This window comes from Mobula birostris, chromosome 1 (assembly GCF_030028105.1).
Source record: "Mobula birostris isolate sMobBir1 chromosome 1, sMobBir1.hap1, whole genome shotgun sequence".
Taxonomy (NCBI): domain Eukaryota; kingdom Metazoa; phylum Chordata; class Chondrichthyes; order Myliobatiformes; family Myliobatidae; genus Mobula; species Mobula birostris.
Genome location: NC_092370.1, coordinates 82612550 through 82630259, shown reverse-complemented (window position 1 = coordinate 82630259; position 17710 = coordinate 82612550). Strand labels below are relative to the sequence as shown.

Sequence of the window (17710 nt, the reverse complement as noted above, 5' to 3'; positions counted from 1 at the left end):
CTCAGAGTCAACTTGCATTCACAGTGGGTGAATTACACCTCTCTAATCTTCACCGGTTACAGAGCATCAGGCTCTAACCCCACACACAAGAAATTTTGCAGATGCTGGAAATGTTGAGCAACACACACAGAAAAAGAGCTGGAGGAACCCATTAAGTCAGGCAGCATCTATGGAGGGAAATAAACAGTCAGTGTTTCAGGCCGAGACCTTTCATCAGTCCTGATAAAGGGTCTTGGCCAGAAACGTTGACTGTTTATTCGCCTCCATAGCTGCTGCTTGACTTGGTGAGTTCCTCCTGCTTTTTGTGTGTGAAGTTCTAATCCTCTTCCGTCCATATCAACACCTAGTCCCTGCAATATTTTAATATTACAACCCTAAGACTGCAAAACTGATAAACTCAATATGCCATTGAAGAGAAGTTGATGTAATTTTTGGAAGCTTACTAGGCTACAGAAATTGCTGTTCAGATGACTTGACTTCCCAGAGATGATTATCTTGAATTTGCTCTTGGTGTAAGGATGTTACTGGCAAAGCTAGATTTATAGCACACCCTCAGATCAAGAGGATGCTTACACTGATGGGGGAATCTGAAGCCTAAGGCTGTTAAACATGAAGTGGGTTATTAACAGTCCAGTAAAAAACAGTAGCAGGAGTATCATATCACAATTCAGGGAGTCTATCTAGCACTTCAAGCCTATCCCGCTATTCAGTAAAGATCTTGGCTGATCAGACTGCAAACTCATCACGTTCCCGCCTCTCTGCATCATCTTTCAACCCTTTGATATTCAAGAACCTCCCCTCCATATACTCTATCTACACTTTTAGACTTTATAACATTAGCAAAGACCCCACCCACCTTGCAATTCTCTCTTTTCCCCTCTCCCATCCGGTTGATGACATAACAATCTGAAAGAACGTACCATCAGGCTCAAGGACAGTTTTTATTATGCTGTAATAAGACTATTTAATAGACCTCTTGTATGATAAGATGGAGTCTTTATCTCACGATTTACCCTGTCATTATCTTGCACCTTACCATTTGCCTGCACTGCACTTCATCTGTAATTATAACACTTTAATCTGCATTCTGTCATTGTATTTTCCCTTGTACTACCTCAATGCACTGATAAGAGGAAATGACCTGTATGGAGGCCACGTAAAACAAAGTTTTTCATGTACATTAGTACGTGTGAAAATAATAAACCAATTTACCAATTAAAATAAAAAGTGCTTACATGTTCAAGGTTATGAGAATAAAAACAAGGTGAAACAAGAACAATGGAGAATAAAATGTAAAAGCTACAGAGGAAATCCAGTGCAGGTATTAATGTGCAAGATCATAACGAGGTAGATTGTGAGGGTGAAAGTCCATCTTGTTGTACAAGAGATCCAATCAACAGTCTGATAACTGTGGGATAGAAGCTGCCCTTGAGTTTGAGGTGAATTATTACCTAAATGGAGAAAGACTGCAAAGTTCAGAGGGATTAGGTGTGTTAGTGCATGAATCACAAAAGTTAGCAGGTAGGTCCAGTGGCGTATCTAAGGTATGGCAGGTATGGCACGTGCCCTGGGCCCCACTTGAAGGGGGCACCACTGAGCAGTTTCTATTAAAGTCAGACAAGCCAGCCTCAGATAGTGAAAAAAGAATTTTCTTCAGATCTATGATCTGTCTTTGATTATCATGGGTAAGAAGCACTAGGATGGCCTTATTTCAGACCATTGTGTAAGAAGACCATGAAACATTTCTTCATGAAGAAGAAGGAAAGTGGAGCTGAAGGGCAGAAGAGATGAAAGTTGGAGGCAGAGGAAGCCAAGAAGTTGAGTAAGTTCTTCATGCCCTTCTTTGAAAAGCCCAGAACAAGTAGTTTGACACGTTCCATGGACGTTCCATAGCCTGCACTTGCTACAAGTTTGCTAGAATCTGAAGGTGGAGCAAGTACAAATGCGTCACAAGCCGAGGAGGAAGTCAAGTCAGATAAATCCGAGTATGATGAGATTAAGAGTGAGGCTGCCACAGAGAGCGTGGACGTGACTGGAGGGGAAGATGATGATAGTGGTGGTGGTGATGTTGAATTTATTGACGAGATTTTGCCTGACGAGGTTGAACCTTACGACACTGAACCTAGTGAACTGGATGATGTCAAAGAGCCTCGAACTGTCATACCATGACATTGGACTTCAGGTCACAGATCTCTCAGTGGGTGAGCATCTGGGGGACAGTGACCACTGCTCCCTGGCCTTTAATATTATCATGGGAAAGGATAGAATCAGAGAGGACAGGAAAATTTTTAATTGGGGAAGGGCAAATTATGAGGCTATAAGGCTAGAACTTGTGGGTGTGAATTGGGATGATGTTTTTGCAGGGAAATGTACTATGGACATGTGGTTGATGTTTAGGGATCTCTTGCAGGATGTTAGGGATAAATTTGTCTCCGTGAGGAAGATAAAGAATGGTAGGGTGATGGAACCATGGGTGACAAGTGAGGTGGAAAATCTAGTCAGGTGGAAGAAGGCAGCGTACATGAGGTTTAGGAAGCAAGGATCAGATGGGTCTATTGAGGAATATAGGGTAGCAAGAAAGGAGCTTAAGAAGGGGCTGAGGAGAGCAAGAAGGGGGCATGAGAAGGCCTTGGCGAGTAGGGTAAAGAAAAACCCCAAGGCATTCTTCAATTATGTGAAGAACAAAAGGATGACAGGAGTGAAGGTAGGACTGATTAGAGATAAAGGTGGAAAGATGAGCCTGGAGGCTGTGGAAGTTAGCAAGGTCCTCAATGAATACTTCTCTTCGGTATTCACCAATGAGAGGGAACTTGATGATGATGAGGACAATATGAGTGAGGTTGATGTTCTGGAGCATGTTGATATTAAGGGAGAGCAGGTGTTGGAGTTGTTAAAATACATTAGGACGGGTAAGTCCCCGGGGCCTGATGGAATATTCCCCAGGCTGCTCCACGAGGCGAAGGAAGAGATTGTTGAGCCTCTGGCTAGGATCTTTATGTCCTCGTTGTCCATGGGAATGGTACCGGAGGATTGGTGGGAGGCGAATGTTGTCCCTTGTTCAAAAAAGATAGTAGGGATGGTCTGGGTAATTATAGACCAGTGAGCCTTACATCTGTGGTGGGATAGCTGTTGGAAAATATTCTTAGAGATAGGATCTCTGGGCATTTAGAGAATCATGGTCTGATCAGGGACAGTTAGCATGGCTTTGCGAAGGGTAGATTGTGTCTAACAAGCCTGATAGAGTTCTTTGAGGAGGTGACCAGGCATATAGATGAGGGTAGTGCAGTGGAAGTGATCCATATGGATTTTAGTAAGGCATTTGACAAGGTTCCACATGGTAGGCTTATTCAGAAAGTCAGAAGGCATGGGATCCAGGGAAGTTTGGCCAGGTGGATGCAGAATTGGCTTGCCTGCAGAAAGCAGAGGGTCATGTGGAGGGAGTACATTCGGATTGGAGGGAAGTGACTATTGGTGTCCCACAAGGATCTGTTCTGGGACCTCTGCTTTTCGTGATTTTTGTTGACGACCTGGATGTGGGGGTAGAAGGGTGGGTTGGCAAATTTGCAGACGACTCAAAGGTTGGTGGTGGTGTGAATAGTGTAGAGAATTGTCGAAGATTGCAGAGAGACATTGATAGGATGCAGAAGTGGGCTGAGAAGTGGCAGATGGAGTTCAACATGGAGAAGTGTAAGGTGGTACATTCTGGAAGGACAAACTCCAAGGCGGAGTACAAAGTAAATGGCAGGATACTTGGTAGTGTGGAGGAGCAGAGGGATCTGGGGGTACATGTCCACAGATCCCTGAAAGTTGCCTTACAGGTAGTTAGAGTAGTTAAGAAAGCTTATGGGGTGTTACCTTTCATAAGTCGAGGGATAGAGTTTAAGAGTTGTGAGGTAATGATGCAGCTCTATAAAACTCTGGTTAGGCCACACTTGGAGTACTGTGTCCAGTTCTGGTCGCCTCACTATAGGAAGGATGTGGAAGCATTGGAAAGGGTACAGAGGAGATTTACCAGGATGCTGCCTGGTTTAGAGAGTATGCATTATGATCAGAGATTAAGGGAGCTAGGGCTTTACTTTTTGGAGAGAAGGAGGATGAGAGGAGACAGGATAGAGGTATACAAGATATTAAGAGGAAAAGATAGAGTGGACAGCCAGCACCTCTTCCCCAGGGCACCACTGCTCAATACAAGAGCACATGGCTTTAAGGTAAGGGGTGGGAAGTTTAAGGGGAATATTAGAGGAAGGTTTTTTACTCAGAGAATGGTTGGTGCCTGGAATGCACTGCCTGAGTCAGTGGTGGAGGCAGATACACTAGTGAAGTTTAAGAGACTACTAGACAGGTATAGGGAGGAATTTAAGGTGGGGGGTTATATGGGAGGCAGGGTTTAAGGGTCGGCACAACATTGTGGGCCAAAGGGCCTGTACTGTGCTGTACTATTCTATGTTCTATGTTCTGAAGTTCGACATGAACGCTGGAAAAGCAATTCTGCCTGACATTTTGAGAACAGAAATAATAAAGCTGGGTTCGAAGTATTTCCAGAACAGTGAGGGGCCTTTCCTACCAATAAATAACTGCTCAATGAACAAACCTTGGTTCAAGAGGAAATTGGGAAATGGTCGTGGCGAGGAAGTGACTCGCTCATGGCTGGTCTATTCCCCTTCTAAAAAGTCTGCATTTTGTATCTGTTGTCTTCTCTATTCCCAGTCAGACCATCAATCCTCATTGGAGCAGGAAAGTGGATTCAACTAGTGGAAAGCACCTGAAAGGATTAGTGTTCATGAGAATGCCAAGAATCATCGGGAATGCTTCACACAGTGGAAAGAAATGGAAGGAAATTTAGCTGGAAACAGAGGAGTTATTGACACGGTATTTCAGTCACAGATTGAGAAGGGAAAGCAGAAGTGGCATGATATCTTGATGAGAATCCTTCACTGCATAAGATTCCTTGTGACTGAGAACCTGGCTTTGCGAGGACACAGGGAGTCACTTCAGCCAGACGTTGAGTCCAATGTGGGAAATTTCCTTGGCTTACTGAAACTACTGGCCATTTTTGCCCCTGTGATAAAAGAACACCTCACTCATTTGGAAAGTCATCCTGGATCCACGTCTTTCACCGGATGTCCAGAATGAATTCATCCACATGATGGCATCCACTGTTCACCAGAGTTTATTGAGAAGCGATCGTAAAGCCAAGTATTATGGCCTCATATTCGACTTGACTCCTGATCAGGCACACCATGAGCAGATGTCAGAAGTAGTGAAGTACATGGAAGTTGATTCTGAGAGGAAAACAGTCCGTGTTAGAGAGTCCTTCCTTGGTTTTATCCAGATAAGCCAGAAGGATGCTGAGAGCTTGGTTGAAGACATCTTGAAACAGCTAGAGAAGGACAAAATGGAGCTAAAAGATTGTCGGTCACAGTGCTATGACAACGCTGCTGTGATGACTGGACACAGAAGTGGTGTTCATCAAAGAATAAGTGAGAAAAACAACCTGGCAGTGTTTGTGAATTGCAACAATCACTCACTCAGCTTGGTGGGTGGACATGCAGCCAAGCAGGACACAATGATGGTCACGTTTTTTTGGAACCATCGAAGCTCTCTATGTGTTTTTCTCTCATTCAACACAGCACTGGGAAAAACTCAAAAACGCCGTGCCTGTGGTTGTTAAGTCGGAGTCCGAAACCAGGTGGAGTGCAAGGACAGAAGCAGTGAAGCACGTCAACAAGTACCTAGGGAGATACTTCAAGTTCTGCAGGCCATGATAGGCAATGAAAACGAGACCAGTAAAACAAGAAGTGACACAAGGCAGCTGTACAACTGCATGTTGAGTTACAATTTTCTGATTTTGCTAGGATTTTGGAACAAAGTACTCATTCGCATTGACCGTATTCAAAAGAGGCTGCAGGATCCTAGCATGAACTTCCACGATGCTGCCCTGGATTTGAAAGCCCTCCAAGATCATTTTTATGATGAAAGAGAAGTGTTGGTCAGTAAGTCACTCGAAGAAGGAGTGGGTCTCCGTCAAGAATGGAATATTGAAGTTGAAAGATGTCAGAAACGAAAGAAACAAATGGCTGATGAGAACTCGAGAGACGCTGGGTTAACAGCGAAGGAGGAAATGAAAAGAGTCATGAAGGGAACACTTGACCGTCTTCACAGAGAAGTGGACAAAAGGTTCGCTCGTTTGCATGACACTGATGCCAAGTTTGGGTTCCTTCTCAATGTCGAAGGACTGTGTTACGGCACCGACAGTAGCGACCTAAAGAAGAAGTGTGAAAATTTGGGCGAATTGTACAGCTCTGATGTCGATGGACAGCAGCTATATGAGGAGATTTTGGATTGCAGAATGTTGCTATCCAGGTGGGTCAACATGAAAATATCAAGACTTGAAGAGCCTCTTGAATTTATTATTCAGTATGGAGATGAGAGCGTCTTCCCCAACCTTCGCATTGCTATTCAGATAATGCTAACCATCGCAGTTTCTACCTCCAGCTGTGAGAGATCATTCAGCAAGTTAAAACTAATACTTTCGTATTTGAGAGCCTCCATGGGTCAAGGCAGACTCTGTGATCTTGCTCTGCTGAGCGTAGAAAGAGAAGAAACTGAAAAAACTGACTTTGATCACATCATAGACCAATTTGCATCAGTGAAAGCAAAGAAGGTGCAGTTTTAATTTTAATGTAGTTCCATAATTTGTTAATTAAAAGATTAACAAGCTTAAATTGTATTTTTGAGCTGATATTATGGTAAAGTTATCTAAAAGATGGGAGTCAGATGTTTGGGCAGGAATGCAATTTCAGTACTTGTGTAGACGCCATTTTCTGTAGATACACCCCTGGGTAGGTCCAACAAGAAATTCAGAAGGCAAAAAGCATTTGGTATTTACTACAAAAGGATTGGTTTGTTACATTGTGCAAGGTTTTGGGAAGCCCATATCTGGAATACTATGCATAGATTAGGTCCCCTTAACTGAAAAAAGGATGTAGTAGCATTGGAGGAAGGCCACAGGAAATTCACCATGGTAGCGCCTGGATGGGAGGGTTGACCTATTAATAGGGGCTAAAGAATTGGGTCTACTCCTTTGAGTTTAAAATGATGTGGGGTAACCGGATTCAAATATATAAGGTGACAACAGGGTAGATAATGATATGCTTCCACTAGCAGGAGGGTTATGAGCAAGGAGACCCAGCTTCAAAATAGGGGGCCAGTCATTTAAAACTGAAATACTTGGAAATTCCTTCTCTAAAGGGTGGTGAATCTTTGGCATTATCTGCCCCCAAGAGTGGTGGAGAGTCCACTCAATCTATGCTGTTCATCATCTTATACATCTCTATCAAGTCACCTCTCATCCTCATTCACTCCAAAGAGATCATTTGATATATTTGAGGTAGAGTTAGAAAAATGCCTGAAAGATCGAGGAATTAAGGGTTATGGGGGAAGTGGTTCTGAAGGAGAGCTAATGACAGCATGTCAGTCATGATCTTATTGACTGGCAGGGCAGGCTTGCGAGGTGTGTGTGGCCTACTTCTGTACTCCCCCCTTTTTCTCTCCCCCCCCCCCACTTTTATTTTTTTCCCCATTCTGGTGGCCTTCTCACCCCTTCTCTTCCTCTCGCTGGCCTCATGACCTGCCCATCAGTCCCCTCTGGTTCCCCACTTCCTGCCCTTTATTCCCTTTAGGATTCTGATCTACTATCTTCGCTAATCAGAATCCTCCTTCTACAGCCAATTACTTCTTCCACAATCACCTCCCAGTTTTATTACATCATCCCTCCTTCCCCACCCACCAATGTTCCTCCTCATCTAGTCTCACCTATCACCTGCCAACTTGTACTCTTCCATCTCCTCCCCCCACCATCTTATTCTGGTTTCTGCCCCGCTTTCAGTCCTGCTAAAGGGTCTTGGCATGAAATATCGATTGTTTCTTTCCATGGATGCTGCCTGACCTGGTGAGATCCCCCAACATTTTGTGTGTTACTGAAAATAATGTCTCATATGAAATGAAGCACCATCATTAGTGCTACACACCCTCCGTCTCTCAGTGAGATTTGGACTCAACATCTTCTGACACAGAGCTGAGCAACCCACCAACAGTTTCAATTCTGAATGTGGATTGACAGTGTTACTGGAACCGAACCAATTAGCTGTGAAACAATTACTATGATAAAGCCATTGTCATCTGCCTGAGTAAAACTGTGGCTGTATCTCTGAGATACAATCTTATCAGACAAAACAAAGAAGTTGGCCAGATATATGTGAAGCTGAGCTGAGCTGCATTAGCCTACAGTCAAAATCTCCATAGTTTGCAGATTATTTAACATAAATACCATAGGAATAGCTTTTGTTTTTACATGGGTGTTCAGCTTGTTACATGTGCCAAATGTCAAACACTGATACATAACTCTGAGGGGATCACCAGTAATTTATGGTGTTGTAAGATTCTCAGCATTAAATTTCATTTTGCTCATACAAACTTCAAGGTTATTTTCAGGAACTATATATATTGTTATGTATTATTGCCAACAATCTGAAAAGCTTTGCTTTAATTTATTTTTCAGAGGATGTGGATATCTCGGACACTACTGGCATTTACCCCAGACAGGCACCAAACCGTGGAAGCAGCTATGAATCAACCACGTTGTTGGGTGTAGAGTCACATGCAGACCACTTAGAGTGAAGCAAAAAAATTCTTTTTCTGATGGGTTCATATTGCAATCTCATAGTTCCATAATAAGAATTATTCTTGATTTAACTTCTCTAAATCCTGTGGTAGAATTCAAATTCAAGTCCTCAGATCAATTACCTGGATCTTTGGCTTGTACATTGATGACACTAGTCCATTAATCTAACATATTTTGCCGTACCTCAATTAGACAGAGAGTTGAATTGACTTGTATAATCATTCAGAGAAGTATTGAATGATTATAGCAATGGGGAAGGTTGAGGGGGTTCAAAATGTCATCAAGCACTCTGACAAACTCTTACAGATGTACTGTAGAAATATCCTGACTGTTTGCATCATGGTTTGATTCTAGCAATTTGAATGCACAGGAAAGTATGAAGCTGCAGAGAGTAGTGGACTCAACCCAACATATCACATCTCTTGCCATCATCGGTAGTATCTACATGAGACTTTACCTCAAGAAGGATCTGTCACCAAAGATCCCCACCATTTTAGCCATGACTTCTTTTCACAGTTACCATCAGACAAAGAGGTGCAACAGCCTGAAGTCACATTCCACCAGGTTCAAGAACAGTTACTTTCCTTCAATCATTTGGTTCTTGAACAATTGGCACAACAGCAATCACTATCTTAGTACTCCTGTTATCACTTTGCAAAAAATTGACTTTTTTGTTCTAGTTGCATTCTTTCTTATAAAAATTGTGTATAATTTATGTTTTAATTAATGTTTTTCTTGTGAATCTTGCTTGTGTAATACCATGTGCCTGTGAGACTGCTGAATTAAGATGTATACATGACAATAAACTTGATTTTAACTTTGTTTTCACTCCATCAAAATGACCAGTATTGTTCCTTCCACACCTTCAACAATCCTGCAACATAATCTTTCTCTCAAATGAATATACAATTCCTTTATGAAGGCATCAATTGATTCCTCATCCACTACCAAATTTAGAGTATTGTGCACAGGATAGATATCAATAAATTTAAGAGAGTGCAGAGAAAATTTACAAGGATGTAGTTGGGACTTGAGGACCTAAGTTACAGGAAAAGGCTGAATAGGTCAGTACTTTATTTCCGAGAGTGGAGTGCAATGAGGGGAGACCTTATAGAGGTACACAGATTTATGAGGGATATTGATAGGGTAAATGCATGCAGGATTTTCCTGCTGAGTTTGAGTGAGAATAAAATTAGATGTCATTGGTTTAGGGTGAAAAGTGAACTATTTAGTCATAGTCATACTTTATTGATCCCGGGGGAAATTGGTTTTCGTTACAGTTGCACCATAAATAATTAAATAGTAATAAAACCATAAATAGTTAAATAGTAATATGTAAATTATGCCAGGAAACAAGTCCAGGACCAGCCTATTGGCTCTGGGTGTCTGACCCTCCAAGGGAGGAGTTGTAAAGTTTGATGGCCACAGGCAGGAATGACTTCCTATGACGCTCTGTGTTGCATCTCGGTGGAATGAGACTCTGGCTGAATGTACTCCTGTGCCCACCCAGTACATTATGTAGTGGATGGAAGACATTGTCCAAGATGGCATGCAACTTGGACAGCATCCTCTTTTCAGACACCACCGTGAGAGAGTCCAGTTCCATCCCCACAACATCACTGGCCTTACGAATGAGTTTGTTGATTCTGTTGGTGTCTGCTACCCTCAGCCTGCTGCCCCAGCATTTGAGAGGATTCTTCTCACAGAGGGTGGGGCAGGTGTTGAACAGCTGCCAGCGGAAGTGGTAGATGTGGGTTCAATTGTAATATTTAGAAGTTTGGATAGGTATGTGGATGAAAAAGATATGGAAGAATGTGGTCTTGTTGCAGGTAGATGGGACAAAGCAGAAGACCAAGCCAGTGCAGTCTAGATGGGCCAAAGGGCCTTTTTCTGTGCTGTATAACACTGTGACTCTATGACTACCTCACAGACAGATAATTTCAAATTTTAATGTGCCTGTATTTAACAAAATCCCCACATCCACCCTGTGCATTTGACCAATATTTCATATCTATTTTTTCCATTATCTTGCACTCAGTCTTAAACATCCTTTCCACAACATGGATTCTGTCAGTTCCTTGTGGACCATTTAATCCCTTCAGACACTTAGTTTTACAGTTCTCCCCACATTCTTATTAGCTCCACCAGGTTCCTTCCCTCACCCAAACCCTCGGGGAGATTTAGAAACAGAATCAGATTTATTATCATTGATTTACATTATATGGAATGAAATGTGTTGTTTTGTGGCAGTAATACAGAGCAAAGGCATAAAGTTACTAAAATAAATAGTGCAAAAAATGGAATAATAGGATTGTGTTCATTGACTTATAGATTTATGGGTTTATGGATCGTTTTGAAATCTGGATGGAAAGAAGCTGTTGCTGAAATATTGAGTGTGAGTCTTCAGGCTCTTGTATCTCCTCCCTCATGATAGTAAAGAGGGGTGTTGGACTGAAACGTTAACTGTTTGTTCATTTCCATGGATGCTGCCTGACCTACTCAGTTCCTCCAGTATTTTTGTGTGTTGGTAATGAGAAGAGGTCATGCCCTGGATGGTGAGGGTTCTTACTGATGGATGCCACTGTCTTAAGATAGCCTTGATGGTAGAGACGGTTGTAACCGTGATGGAACTGGCTGACTCTATAATTCTTTGCAACTTCTTGTAATCCTGTGCATTGGAGCTTCCAAACCAGGCTGTAATGCAGTCAGTCAGAATTTATAGCAACTGATTAACTGCATTTGGTGCTGTTAATGCAGTCTCCTCTGCATCAGTGATACCAGTGCGGACTAGGTGACCATTTCGCAGAGCCCTTATGCTCAATCCACAATGGCCACCCCAAGCTCCCAGTTGAAGGCCATTTCTACTCCAATAAGACCATAGACAATAAAACATCAGAGCAGAATTAGGCCACTCAGTTCCATGAGTCTGTCCGTCATTTAATTATGGCTGATTTATTTTCTCCCTCAACCCTGTTCCCCTATCTTCTCCACGTAACTTTTGACACACTTTATAAACGGGAGTCTATCAACCTCCTCTTTAAACACAATAGTCCCAATAACTTTGCCTTCATAAGTTCCTCCTCATCTTGGTTCTGAAGGGATATCCTTGTATTCTGAGGCTGGGGTCTTTGATCCTACTACTATTTAAAACATGCTCTCCACGGCCACTCTATCTAGACCTTTCAATATTTCTGTACTTTTCAATGAGTTCTTCCTGTATTCTTCTAAACTTCAGTGAGGCAGACCCAGAACCATCAAATGCTCCTCATACATTGATCCTTTCATCCACGGAATCATTTTGTTAACATTCTCTGGATCCTCTCCAATGTCAGCACATTATTTCTTAGATATGGGACCCAAAACTGCTCAAAATATTCTTAAGTATGGTGTGACCAATGCCTTATAAAACCTAACATTACATCCTTGCTTTTATATTCTAGTCCCCTTTCCATTTCCACAGTGACCTGGCAATCCCTGACCTCCACTGCAGGATGAGGTCAAACATAAATTGGAGGAACAATACATCATATTCCACCTGTGTAGGAGTGTTCTACGTCCTATGTTTTAGTCTACCAGAGCACAGACTGATCATGGTTTGACCATTGACATTTCCAATTTCAGGTAACTCTTACCTCCTGTCTTCCTCTCATTTCCGCCTCCACCACCACCGCTGGCAGCCTATTCCACGCACTCACCACTCTCTGCGTAAAAAACTTACCCCAACATCTCCTCTGTACCTATTTCCAAGCATCTTAAAACTATGCCCTCTTGTACTAGCCATTTCAGCCCTGGGAAAAAGCCTTTGACTATCCACACGATCAATGCCTCTCATTATCTTGTACACCTCTATCAGGTGTGACATACCTCATGGGTGCCTTGTGACTGTCTTATGACCATGATGTAATTGAGTGTCTTATGAGCATGATATGGTCTTGCGGAGGTCACATGATGTAATTTTCCCGCCAGTGTGGTCACATGATGATCTGTTCTCAACAGGTATATAAAAGGGAGACCCCTGGTGATGCAGTTAGTTTTCAGTTTAGTTTTGTTGTTAGATACTCCGTTTTGCTGCGTGTTCAGCTTATGACGCAGTTTTGTTTTAAAATGGAGTTCTACTTTCTGTTGTAAGTAGTATTGGAGAGTGAAGACCTTACCAAAGTACAGGAACTCGCCGAGTCAAGTAAAGCTGATATCGTTTGGCGGTTTCGGAGAGGATCAACCTTTATTGAATCTTTGTTCAAGAAAGAGTGACCTGCAACTGAGATATCCCCTGCTAAAGTAGGAAGGATAGTGCAGTGTCTATTCTCCAGAGGAAAAGGTCAGTTCCTTTAAACCATTTTATTTCCGTTGTTGTGAATCCTGTGGACAAGGCAGGTTCCGGATGGGATCAGCTGTAACGTCACGTCTTCGAGGAATTCTTTACTTCAGGAAAGACTCTCCTAATTGACTTTATAAATCTCTTGGACTTTCGAATTTACCATTCTAAGAACTGTTTTCACATTTACCCTTTTTAAGAACTGATCCAGAGCTGCCGTATAGCAGTTAACTTCCGGTTAAATTAGTCATTTGAATATTTTTCGCTATGGTTGATCAGAGTTTAATAAATGTTTGTTTTTATAAAACCTGACTCAATTGATATATTCATTGTTGCCGGTCACATGGCACAGGTCACCTCTTATCCTCCGTCACTCCAAGGAGAAAAGGCCGAGTTCATTCAACCTATTCCATAAGGCATGCTCCCCAATCCGGGCAACATCCTTGTAAATCTCCTCTGCACCTTTTCTATGGTTTCCACGTCCTTCCTGTAGTGAGGTGACCAGAATTGAGCACAGTACTCCAAGTGGGGTCTGAACAGGGTCCTGGTGACTTATCCAACTTGATGCTTTCCAAAAGCTCCAGCACATCCTCTTCCTTAATATCTACATGCTCAAGCTTTTCAGTCTGCTGTAAGTCACCCCAACAATCACCAAGATCCTTTTCCGTAGTGAATACTGAAGCAAAGTATTCAGTAAGTATGTCTGCTATCTCCTCCGGTTCCATACACACTTTTCCACTGTCACACTTGATTGGTCCTATTCTCTTGCGTCTTATCCTCTTGCTCTTCATATACTTGTGGAATGCCTTGGGGTTTTCCTTAATCCTGTCCGCCAAGGCCTTTTCATGGTTCCTTCTGGCTCTGCTAATTTCATTCTTAAGCTCCTACCTGCTAACCCTATAATCTTCACGATCTCTATCATTACTAGTTTCTTGAACCTTTCATAAGCTCTTCCTTTCCTCTTGACTAAATTTACAACAGCCTTTGTACACCACGGTTCCTGTACCCTACCATCCTTTCCCTGTCTCATTGGAACATACCTATGCAGAACCCCACGCAAGTATCCCCTGAACATTTGCCACATTTCTTCTGTACATTTCCCTGAGAACATCTGTTTCCAATTTATGCCTCCAAATTCCTGCCTGATAGCTTCATATTTTCCCTTACTCCAATCAAACATTTCCCTAACGTTTCTGTTCCTATCCCTCTCCAATGCTATGGTAAAGGAGATAGAATTTTGATCACTATCTCCAAAATGCTCTCTCACTGAGACCTGACTCCTGACCAGGTTCATTTTCCATAACCAGATCAAGTATAGCTTCTCTCCTCTTGTAGGCTTATCTACATATTGTGTCAAGAAACCTTCCTGAATACCCCTAACAAACTCCACTCCATCTAAACCCCTCACTCCAGGGAGATGCCAATTAATATTTGGGAAATTAAAATCTTCCACCATAACAACCCTGTTATTATTACACCTTTGCAGAATCTGTCTCCCTATCTGCTCCTCGATGTCCCTGTTACTACTATTGTGTGGTCTATAAAAAACACCCAGTAGAGTTATTGACCCCTTTCTCTCCTAACTTCCACCCACAGAGACCCCATAGACAACCCCTCCATGACTTCCTCCTTTTCTGCAGCCATGACACTATCTCTGATCAGCAGTGCTACACCCCTACTTCTTTTGCCTCCCTCCCTCTCCTTTCTGAAACATCTAAAGTCTGGCACTTGAAGTAGCCATTCCTGCCCCTGCATCATCCAAGTCTCTGTAATGGCCACAACTTCATAGCTCCAAGTGCTGATCCACATTATTAGCTCATCCGCTTTGTTCATAATACTCCTTGCTTTAAAATGGACACACCTCGAACCATCTGTCTGAGCACTTAACTTCTCTGTCACCTGCCTGTCCTCCCTTTCGCACTGTCTCCAAGCTTTCTCTATTTGTGAGACAACCTCCCCTTCGTCTGTCACATCAGTTTGGTTCCCACCCCCCAGCAGTTCGAGTTTAAACTCTCCCCAGTAGCCTTAGCAAACCTCCCCGCCAGGATATTGGTCCCCCTGGGATTCATGTGCAGCCCATCCTTTTTGTACAGGTCACACCTGCCCCAAAAGAGATCCCAATGATCCAGAAATCTGAATCCTGGCCCCCTGCTCTAATCCCTCAGCCACGCATTTATCCTCCACCTCATTCTATTTCTATACTCACTGTGGTGTGGCACAGGCAGTAATCCGGAGATTACTCCTTTGAGGTCCTACTTCTCAACTTCCTTCCTAACTCCCTATAGTCTGTTTTCAGGACCTCCTCCCTTTTCCTACCTATGTCGTTGGTATCAATATGTACCCACTTCAAGATTCATGGACGCAATCAGGAACATCCCGGAACCTGGCACCTGGGAGGCAAACTACCATCCATGTTTCTTTCCTGCATCCGCAGAATGGCCTGTCTGACCCCCTAACTATAGAGTCCCCTATCACTGCTTCCCTCTTTTTTTCTTTCCCTACCCTTCTGAGCCACAGGGCCATACTATGTTGCATTCTGTATTTCTTTTCCTTTTGTACTACATTGATGTACTAATTCGTCAAAATGATCTGTATGGATGGCATGAAAAACCTAGTTTTTCACGGTACCTCAGTACTTGTGACAATAACAAACCAACTTCTACCAATTTACCAATTAAATATGTGGTTCCATGTTGCTGCCATTACAGGGTAATACCTGAAATAGAAGGGTTAAGTTTTGAGAACAGATTTTGCAGACAGGTTTATCTTCCTCAAAATATATAATATTAAGCAGGGATCTAAGATGATGAAAGTTACTGTTAGGGTGGAAAGACAGAAACTATTTCCTCTGGTGACTGGAGACCGGAACATTAAAATTAGATCCAGACCCATCCAGCAGTGATGCCCGGAAGCACTTCACACAAACAGTGATGTAAGTTTTACTTATTCATTCACGGGACATGCACACTGTCAGCAAGGCCAGCAGTTATTGCCCATTCTGAAATGCCCTGTACTGAGTAATTTGGCCATTTTAGAGGCCAGTTAAAAGCCTGGAGTCACATACTCAAAAGAATGCAGTGAGGATTTATGAGTTGTTGCTGGTACGTGAGGCCTTGAGTTATAGGGAGAGGTTGGGGAGATTAAGACTTTATTTCTTGGAGTGTAGGAGACTGAGAGGTGACCTTACAGAGGTGTATGCTGGTGAGGCTGCATTTGGAGTATTGTGTTCAGTTTTTGTTGCCGTGCTAGAAGAAAGATGGTGTTAAACTGGAAAGAGTGCAGAAAAGATTTACAAGGTTGTTGCCAGGTCTCGAGGGACTGAGCTACAGGCAGAAGTTGGGCAGGCTAGGAAGTTTTTCCTTGAAGCATAGGAGACTGAAAGGTGATCTAATAGAGATGTATAAAAACGTGCAAAGCACACAAAATACCGAAAGAACTCAGCAGGCCAGGCAGCACCTATGGAAAAAAGGTACAGTCAACATACCAGGCCGAAACCCTTTGGCAGGACTGGCGGGACTCTCTTGTTTGTGATGTATAAAATCATGAGGGGTATAGATAGGGTGAACATTCAGTATTCTTCCCAGGGCTGGAGAAGCAAGGAATAGAGGACATTGGTTTAGCGTGAGAGGGGAGAGATAATAGGAACCTTAGGGATAACTTTAATCCAGAGGGAAATCAGCATATGCAATGAGCTGGCAGAGGAGTGGTAGAGTCAGGGACATAAATAAAATTTAAAAGACACTTTGACTGGTTTAAAGGGGTGTGAACCTATTGCAGACAAATGGGACTAGTTTAAACAGGGTTCTTGGCATGAATGAGTTGGGGGTAACAGTCCCGTATTTGTGTGCATACAGTGGATTTTCTTCTCTGGAGGAGATCAGTGAATCTAGTGGATTATTATTTCCAATATTTTCATTGTCTCCATATTGATACCAGTCATTATTTTGATTCCAGATCTAATTATTTGAATTATGTATTCTCTGGCTGTTAGGGTGGGATTTGAACTAGTGTTTCCACATTAATATGTAGCCTTGGGTATCCATCAAATCACTATCAAGAACTCCTACTCCAGAAACTTGCATTTGGTAATTGGTTTATTATTGTCACATGATCCGTGATACAATGAAAAGATTTTGTATATATGCATCCAGACAGTTCATTCCAAATATAAGTCCATTAAGGTAGTACAGAAGGAAGTGGAAAACAAAAACAGAATACAGAAAATAGTGTTACAGTTACAGAGAAAGTGCAGTGTAGGCAGAAAAAAAATGCAAGGGCCATGATGAGATAGATTGGGAGATCAAGACTTCATCTTTTTCACTGTTCCTAACTCTTTTATCATTGGGCTAGTAGCTGTCCTTGAAACTTGTGTTAGCTGTTCTCAAGGGTTTATATATTCTGCCTGATGGAAGATTGAAGAAGAGAGATTAACGAGAGTGGAAAGGCATTGATAATGTTGGCTGCTTTCGGAAGATGTTTTGCTAATTAAAGCATTCATTAATTGCTGATTAATGCATCAAGGAAAACTGAGACATCAAGGTGAGTGCAGAAGGTGAGCGAGAGTTCAGTGCCAACTACCTTTCTTTTGATCACTGCCGAGGAGGAGTCTGTGAGGGGCCTATTGCTGTGTGACTCGCTGTGACAGGTGGATAGATGTCTCGAGTGGTTTCCTCCTCTTTCAGTGTTGAAAGAGGATGTTACTGTGGTTCTGC

The 17710-nt window shown here is 42.5% G+C and overlaps 1 long non-coding RNA gene across 1 annotated transcript in view; it reads left to right on the top strand.

The window, feature by feature from the left end:
• Nucleotides 1-10182, top strand: part of LOC140201259 (uncharacterized) — a 92582-nt gene extending 82400 nt beyond the window's left edge. Inside the window, exon 3 of the long non-coding RNA XR_011886814.1 lies at nucleotides 8561-10182. This is a non-coding gene — a long non-coding RNA (uncharacterized lncRNA). The remainder of the gene's footprint in view (nucleotides 1-8560) is intronic.
• Nucleotides 10183-17710: the final 7528 nt, after the last annotated feature.